This window comes from Capsella rubella, unplaced genomic scaffold (genome assembly GCF_000375325.1).
Source record: "Capsella rubella cultivar Monte Gargano unplaced genomic scaffold, Caprub1_0 scaffold_8, whole genome shotgun sequence".
Classification (NCBI taxonomy): domain Eukaryota; kingdom Viridiplantae; phylum Streptophyta; class Magnoliopsida; order Brassicales; family Brassicaceae; genus Capsella; species Capsella rubella.
In genome coordinates this window covers 4,043,618-4,052,557 of record NW_006238916.1, presented here as the reverse complement: position 1 = coordinate 4,052,557, position 8,940 = coordinate 4,043,618, and the positions used below count along the sequence as shown (strand labels likewise).

Below are 8,940 nucleotides of genomic sequence, written 5' to 3'. Positions count from 1 at the left end.
AAACCATGGTGAGGACACTGTGACTGATAGCTTTTGAATCTCTCCCATGCTTCATAAAAGGTTTCGTTGTTGCGCTGAGGGAAGCTAGAGATGTCGTTCCTCAATCTTGCGGTTCGAGCATTGGAGAAGGGATATAAATTCTTTCTTACACTCCTCCCAGGTCTTGATTGATCCGGCAGGCAACGACTTCTCCCATTGATGAGCCTTGTCGCCTAAGGAGAAAGGGAACAATCTCAGCTTGAACCCGTCTTCGCTCACACCGTTGGTTTTTGTTAAGCCACACATTTGATCGAACTCGTCGAGGTGATCGAGAGGGTCCTCCATTAATAATCCATGGAATTTATTACCCTGGATCATTGAAATAAGGCTACTCTTGATCTCGAAGTTGTTGTTCTGGACTGCTGGAGGGACTATTCCTTATCGAGTAGTGTGGTTTCGTGGGGCATCACCGGCTCCGATTAGGGTTGGTGCCCGTGGTGGAGGCTCCATTTCCACTTGCTGAGTATTGATGTTTGATGTTTGAACGCGTTGCTTTCTGAGTTGTCTAGGCAAGCGGTCAATTTTGTTGAGGTAATTGAGTAGGTGCTGGTTGCCCTTGGATCTAGTGTGCATGTAAGGTCGCTCGATCAGAAACACGTGGTTAGGCTCGATCGGATCTGCAGGTGGCTCGGTCGAGTGCAGATTGTAGCTCGGTTGAGTGCAGAGTGTAGCTCGGTCGAGTGCAAAGTGTAGCTCGATCGAGTGCAGAGTGTAGCTCGGTCGAGTGTACCTGAAATGCAAGACAGACAAGTAGCAATAGGTAGAAATCAGTGATTGAATAGAAACGAAAGTAAAAGAACTTGATCTAGATAGAACTGGGATCCTAAATGGAACAAATAACATCCAAATGGCAGCGGCGCCAAATTGAAACAAGCGTTTTGTGTGCTCTTGGAGTTCAATTCTCCAGTGCGATGTAGCATAAGAGGTTATCGATCCAAATGGATGTATTGTAAACATTCAAGATATAGCATAACTAATCAAGTCAAGCCAAGCAGTTGAAAGTTTGGTTTTAAGAACTCTAATGCATAAAAGTAAACTACAAAAACAATATTGAAAGGAGAAATAAAAGCAGGTAAACAATCAGATTAACAAGTGTCTTAAGGATATGCTAATGGGGTGATGAATCCTCTTAATCGCTTTGGGATGCTTAACATGCTCAGATAGATCTATTCCTAGACAATGAACCACTTAACCTAATTAGTCCAATCTCTTGGCAAAGATTATCAGATCTATAGCACTTCCTAATCTCAACTTTCATTGTTGAAACATACTATAAATAGGCATAAAGAACAAGCTCATTAATGTCAATCTACTCCTTAACAGCCAATCTCTTGGGTAAGTAAATAAATCTTTGACATTAGTTGATCAGACATTCCATTGAACACTTTTTGAGTGCTGGAATGTCTAAAATCTAACCCCACATGGTTAATGCTAAGATTAGCATTAAGATCTCCTAATCCAGAAGGTATCTACCTAAATCTATACTTAAGCAACCCTAGAAACTAAGATTCATCATCATCTAACCCATCCTCTAAACCCAGAAAACTACTCAGATCTGGAATTCATCATGAAGAACATAAACCCAGAAATCCTTAAATCTTGCATAACTAGATTGATGATGATCTAAGGAGGAAAATATTATAAAGAAACAACTCCAAACACTCAATAGATCAAAAGATATAAAGACTACAAGTTTCTGGAACTGTTTGGTGGCTACAGAGAAAAACCCTAATTAGAACTCTATTTTTGCTTAATGACCTAAGAGGTGGCTACAGAGGATTCTAGAGAAGTTACCTGATCCAGGAAGTTTCGTGCTAGACTGCTCTATCTTCATAGAAAGATTTCCTCACTCTCTTTGTGATCTTGGCTCAGGTATCAACTTGATACCATACTCTGTTGCTGTGAGACTTGGGTTGAAAGATTTCAAGCCGACTAGGATCTCTCTTATCCTAGCTGATAGGTCCAAAAGAATTCCCGAAGGTCTTTTAGAGGATGTTCTAATAAGGATTGGTGAATGCATAATTGCTACAAACTTTGTGGTTTTGAAGTATAGCAAAGAACCTCAAGATCCTCTTATCTTTGGGAGATCTTTCTTGGCTACCATTGGTGCTCTTATAGATGTTCAGAAAGGAACGATTGGACTGCATGTGGGTGATTTGGTTATGAACTTTGACATGGATAAGTTGAGAAGAGCACCTACTATTGATGGCCATACTTTTTCTGTAGAGGAAGCCATGGATTACAAGGCAGTCGTAGAGTATTCAGAAGACATTATTGCTAGTAATCATCTGTTTAGGACTCGGGACCAGAGCGGGGGTCTAGCTACTGATAAGTTATTGGAGGATGACGTTTTTGTGATAGAGATGAGGATCGCTGAGACGAATTGCATAAAAAGTGCAGAAACACGAGCACCGGGCTCAGTGTCGAGCGACACCACCATGGTGTCGATCGACACTCCTCGTCACGACAGTCCAAACTTGCCAAAAATGGATGGTTTTCGGGTTGATTTTACTGCTACAAGCTTGATTCCTGTTCTGAATCTGAAAGCTTCACCTCCGATACACCAGAGACCTCGAGAAAAGCAAAGGCACGCGAGTTCTTTACCCAAACCTTCTCATATCATTGATATGACTTTTAAAGGTACAAAGACTGTTTTGTAGTTGACCAAGCCACGAGATTATCGTAGAGCGCTTGTTGTTTCTTTTGATGATGTTACAGGTAAAAGAAGTGTTCCACCCATACCTAAATCTTGCCCTGCTCCTGCTCCTCGTGTGCTTGGTCGATCTCCTACACCTAATGCTTATAAACCACCTTGGATAATGAGACACTACTCTTGGAGGCATTTACTGCCGCTTCCTGACCCACTGGATGCATGAACCCCGACAAAGTCAAGCTAATGACTGAAAACAAGCGCTTAGTGGGAGGCAACCCACTTGTGAGTCTTTCTATTTCTTTTGCATTTATCTTAGTTTTGTTTTCTTTTATTTGCCAATCTTAGGCTTGGCAACATTAGGGATTGTGTTGTTTAAGTCTGGGGGAGGTAGTTACTAACATCGTTTATTCTTTTGGAGTTTTATCGAGTCAGTCCAAATTTTTATTTTTATTTTTTGTGTTTTATTGAGTCAAAATTTTTGTAGGGAACAATGAACTTAGCCTAACAGTTTCTTTGATTTGGATTAACACTCTTATGACTCTTGATTATGGTTGATCTCATAACCGAAGTGTGGAATGACTATGAGCTGTATCAACAATCCTGAAAGCCTTTATTCATTGGTTATCCAGTTGATCTAACGTTATCTCTAATTTTATCAGGACATAATTGGACTTACATTGGACTAGATTTCTTCTTCGAACCACACAAGACACTGCACTTCTTCAAATTATGATTCCTTCTTTCTCTCTTCCCTTCAGCCTTTAAAAGAAACTGTGGAAAAGGCTATAGGTAGAAGTGATGTGAGGAATGTCGCGTAAACCCGTGTATACTTCGGATCTCATGAATACCCGAATGAAAAAGAAAAGAGAAAAGAGAGAGTTCATAAAAAAAAAAAAGGAATCCTTGAAAAAATAAAATGATACCCTAGAAAAGTAGGGAGATGTCGATTACCTTAGAAGTGAGAAAAGGGAGAAGAAGTGAAATCATACGAAGAATGTCTTGGTTTGAGAAGAGTCCATATACCATTGATCGATATTCCCGCGGTAAGAATTTATCTTTACTTGTTTTAAATTATGTAAAGAGATGACAATGGAGAGACTGGAGATTCCCGAGGATTGTGGGATTAGAGTAAGGAATGTAGATGCTTCTCATAGGAAAAATACATAAAGTAAGTTCTAGAGTCAAGGCGATGAAGAGTGCAAAGAAGAGTTTCCTGCAGTTGAGTGAGTTCCCGCGATTTCAAACTTCTTTCACAGGTTAAGTTTTTGTTTTGCTTGAGGGCAAGCAAAGGATAAGTCTGGGGGAGTTGATATATCATGGTTTTTACGGGTTTTTGGCCATGATATAAGTTTTATTTATAGAGCTTTTATAGTGATTTCGAGTCTTTTTGAGTAATTTCAGGATTAGGAGCTATTTGGCATGGATAGGAGCTTTTTGAAGCATTTGGGAGCCTTTGGAGAAGATGTGCCGAAGGAACGTACCGGGAGAGTATATTTGGTGTGTTTGTCGAGCGTCACAACTTTCGGTGTCGATCGACACCAATATCTGACGGCAATTGAATTTCACTCTTAATTGAAGTTCAGAAGATTTGCAGATTCAGCCCAAAAACTTCCCTTATTTGCAATTAAACCCAGTTCGTGGTTAAGGCATATATATTGAGTTTTTAGGATTTTGTCTTAAGATTTATTTTGGAGAGAGAGATTTGTAGAAATCTGGGAGAGAAGAATCAAAACCTCTTTTAGAGAAGATTCATAACTCCGTTACTTCTTCTATTACTTTCTTTTATGATATCTATTATATTCATGATGTTTGTTTTATTCACCATGTCTGTGTAGATTTCATGTTAGGTTTAGGGTTTTCAAAGGAATTCATGAATCCTTAGGTTATTAGATTGTTAGGATTGAATCAATAGAGTTCTTCATCTAGATTGTGGTTAATTTGTTCTAGAGTTGTGAAAACAAACTAGAATCTGATCTTATATTAATTGGTAGACACAAAAGTGTTATTGTTTTCCTGAAAATAATCTAGATGAGCAAAATACCTATTCGCAAAGAGATTTGTTTTAGGGATTTTGTGAACTTATCAAACCTGAATTAAAGGCATGTCTTAAACTTATAAATTTGCAAAGAGATTTAGAATTTAGGGTTCTAGACATAGATAGTCTTTGCAATGAAAGTTGATTGATTATAATCCTGACAAATCTTTATTTGCAATTCTGAATTTCTTGAGAATATCTCTACGCCTAGCGTTTCCTCATTACTGTTTAAAAACCAATCTTTATTTTAATTTGCTGTTTTATTTAATTTAAAACCTGCTTGCTTAGCTTAATTTAATACCAATTATTTATTGTGTAATCGTTGAGTCTTTGTGGATTCGATCCCTAAGTACTTTAGTGATCTCTTAATTGAGAATAACAACACAAAAAACATTGTTAGATGCTATCATAGACCCTCCCCCAAACTTAAATTACACAGTCCTTTGTGCATCAACTGATCTAGCAACACAAATGTGAAATCGCAATCATCCCTATCACCAGCTAGAACCGTTCCATTCCTAGTGCTACTCAACACTCCACACAAGGAAATATCTATCATCTGAAGTTCCCTCTCTCTATCAAGTTTCCAGTTTCTCTTCTAGCAAACAATGTGTTAGCTAGAGATTTATGCAAGTACGTACCTGATAAATGGACCTCAGATTTGAGCATTCTTGGTCTTTGTGGAAGCATAGACTTTATTGTTTCCAATTGTTGCCCACAGAGCTCTCAACTCCTCCTTATCAATTCTCTGGTTAATCCTTGAACCGGTCTTGAACCCATAAAGTGTGTTGATTTCCTTGAATGGAAGCATGTTCTCACAACCTCTAATTGTGAATGTGATGTAGCCTAAACCATCCTCCACAAACCTTTCATCAAAATCATCATAGAAGTAAACCTGTAGAGAACTCAAGTACTGGCAAGTTTCCTCCTCAGACGTTTCCGTATTCATCTCTTCATGAAGTCATCCAAACTGATCATCTCAAACAGATACTCGACATCTCTAGCAATTCCCAACTTAACCATTTTCTCCGTATGCAGGAAACGATTTCCTAAAAGCTTCAACTCCTTACAGATTCTGTAAAGTTCCTCAAGAGTTAACTCTCTCTTCCCCTGCATTGGTTTCTCTTCTTCTACATCTTCCTCAGTTTCCTCAACCATAGGCTCTCTAGCAGGTCTCTTTCCCAATGAAATGTGCTCTCTTGCCCTTGTGAACTCAACATTCGCTCTCGCATTACCCCGTTCATCATCAGAATCATTTCCATCAAGGTGTTCAAACTCGATTTTCTTCTTTGTAGACCGTGATGATGGGCTCGACTGAGCACTCGATCGAGCAGTTTGTTTGGCCGGTCGGTTGCTCGGTCGTGTGGTTGAACGAGTTGCTGCAAGTTCTTCTCCATCAATCTCCATTGATATGAAACTTTGTTGTTGAGCTTGGGAAGAAGACTCAAACTCGATTTCAGCCCTAGAGGATCGGTTGTGAGAGCTCTTTTTACCCCTTCTTATTCTCTTGAATCTGTTTCATTCTTTCCCTTGAAAATATGGTACTCAAAGCTAAAATTCTAGAGAGTTTGAACTCGATTTTCGCTTTAAGAAGAGGAAGAAAATGGAATTTAAACTCTTAACCCAGAAACTAGAGAAGAAATAAAGGAGAAAGAAGCAAACTCTGTAAATTATGGTGGTGAAGCTTAAAAATTGTCAACAATGGAGGTAAGGTGAGTGAAACGTCGGATTTGTTCTTTTGGAGGAGGAGAATCGAGTTTGTGGTGATAAGGGAAGAAGATAGGGCAAACTTGGGTTAGGAAACAGGCATGGAAACGGTTGGGTCAGGTCATAAGCTGGATCGAGTGTGTGATCGGATGGGCGTCAAATGGGATTGAATTGAACTGTTCATAACTTTCTCAATTTTGGGCCTTAAATGGATCTGATCGGATAGGGCTTAGTCGATCGAGTCCAAGGCTTTTGGTGGGTCGGATTTGTTCTTTTAGGGGCCTAATGACTCTCAAATACCCACTCGATAGACTACATCATTTATTGGATCGAATTCCACCTTCTTGAATCAGAATTAATACTTGAACTAATTCCTGAAACTTAAATAGACAAGCAAAAGAAATTAACATTAAAAGTAAAAAACTATTTACAAGGATACCACTAGGACTTCCTCCTAGGTGAGCTTGTTTAAAGTCACTAAGCTTGACTTTGCATGCTCCTCAAGTTGGAATAGAACCGTGGAGAGACCCGATGATCTTCTCCAACATCAATGACCAATGAACTTGAGACCAATTCCGCATAGCATTCCTCCAAGATCGACGCTCATGGTTTCCTAGGCAACGACAATAACCATACCCGCTGAAGTTAGGATTGGTCTTCCAAGGATTAACTGATATTGCAGCTCTCTTTCCATTTCCAAGACCAAAAATTCACTAGGGATTTGGACTCCACCAACTTCTACTAGAAGATCTTCTAGCACTCCTATGAATGCCTTAAACTCCTATCTTCCATTACAACCATTAGGCTACAAGGCGTAAACTTAATATATTCCATTTGTTGTGCTATCGAAAGGGGCATAAGGCTGACTAAGGCTCATGAATCGCAAAGGCATACGTTGAAGATTGTCGATCTGATCGAACAAGGTAGTGTGAAGGCTTCGGGATCTCCTATCTTTCTAGAAAAGCTTGGATTTTGAGTGAGTGAGTCCCATCCCTTCTTCTGCTGCATCCTCTCGCGTAACAACTCCTTAAGAATATACTTATGGGAGGGGATATTAGCAAAAACATCAACCAAGGCCTTCAGCTGGTCATTCCCAGTTAGAGAGTCAAGGATCCTGCTATATTCTTCTTTGATTTCAGCCTTGTGCTCCTCTGGATAAAGCAATGGTCTTCGGGATAAAGGTTCTCGACTAGCACCTCTAATGGGACGAAAAGGTTCGTCGGAAGCTAACTCACACGTCCATTCAAACATAAAGCTGAATTGCAGCTAGCTTCTTCGATGTCTCCAGGGCGAATGTAGGTTTGATTTGTACCAATTGCTGAATCATTATCTTCAAGTCAATATCCTGTGGTGATGCCATTTGCTGCGGTTGAAAACCGGGTGGAGGTGCGGAGTAAACTTGCTGGAATTATTGCTTGGGGAGAGGTTGGGATTCACCTTGTAGTTTGTGAAACCCTTTTAAAATCCGCCTTGATTAAAGTAACTAACTTCTTCGGTACCATCACCTTCCCCTTCTTGCTGGAATTGCTCCTCGTCGGAGACGAAGGGGACAGTCTTCTGCTGTGCCATGAATATCCTATCAATCTTATTACTCAAAGACTTGAAGTACTTATTATACTTCTCTTCATGGTATGAGCTTCCCCTATTGGTTCTATCATACTCCTCATTGTAATTCCCATCAGATTGGAGAAGGTTCTCAACCAGCTTCCATCCTTCATCCACATCTATGTTTAAGAAGTTTCCATGACTGGCAGTGTCGAGCAACATGCGGATTTTAGGAAGCACTCCCCTGTATAGTGTGCAAGGAAGAGACTCCTTAGTGAACCCATTGTGTGGGCAGTGAGATTGATATCCCTTAAACCGCTCCCATGCTTTACACAACGTCTCGTTGTTCTTCTGTGCGAAACTTGAGATTTCATTCCTAAGACGGGCGGTGCGGGAATTGGAAAAGAACTTGGACAAGAAATCACGCTTACACTCCTCCCAAGTGGTAATAGAACCATTAGGCAAACTGTTTTCACATTGGTGTGCCTTGTCCCCGAGTGAGAAAGGAAAGAGACGAAGTTTGAATCCGTTTTCACTTACTTTGTAGATATTGGTTAATCAACAAAGGCGGTCGAACTCGTACAAGTGGTCCAACGGGTCTTCCATCGGTAAATCGTGGAACTTATTGCTCTACACCAGGGATATGAGGCAATTTTTTATTTCAAAATTATTATTTTGAACAGGAGGTGGTACTATCCCTGACCTCTGGACATGGTTATTAGGAGCATCTCCTTCACCTATGCGTGTTGCACGCCTTTGATTGATGCGCAATTTGGGGCTTCCATGTCATGTAATGGATGTTTGCATTAACAATTGTATGATATTCAGGAAAGAATATGAACAGTTTGATAAGTGTCGGCTTTGTAATTCAGAAAAATGGATGCCTAACGAGTAAAACCGAAGTTCCAATGTACCATATAGTCGAATGTAGTATATGCCTATTGCTGATAGATTGAAGAGA

General features: G+C 39.9%; 2 non-coding genes across 2 annotated transcripts; both read left to right on the top strand.

Annotated features, from left to right (window-relative positions):
• Nucleotides 1-107, top strand: LOC111829135. Its single transcript, XR_002832693.1, has one exon. It is a non-coding gene; the product is annotated as a small nucleolar RNA R71 (small nucleolar RNA).
• Nucleotides 108-8,256: 8,149 nt separating this feature from the next.
• On the top strand, nt 8,257-8,363 carry LOC111829134. Its single transcript, XR_002832692.1, has one exon. It is a non-coding gene; the product is annotated as a small nucleolar RNA R71 (small nucleolar RNA).
• Nucleotides 8,364-8,940: the final 577 nt, after the last annotated feature.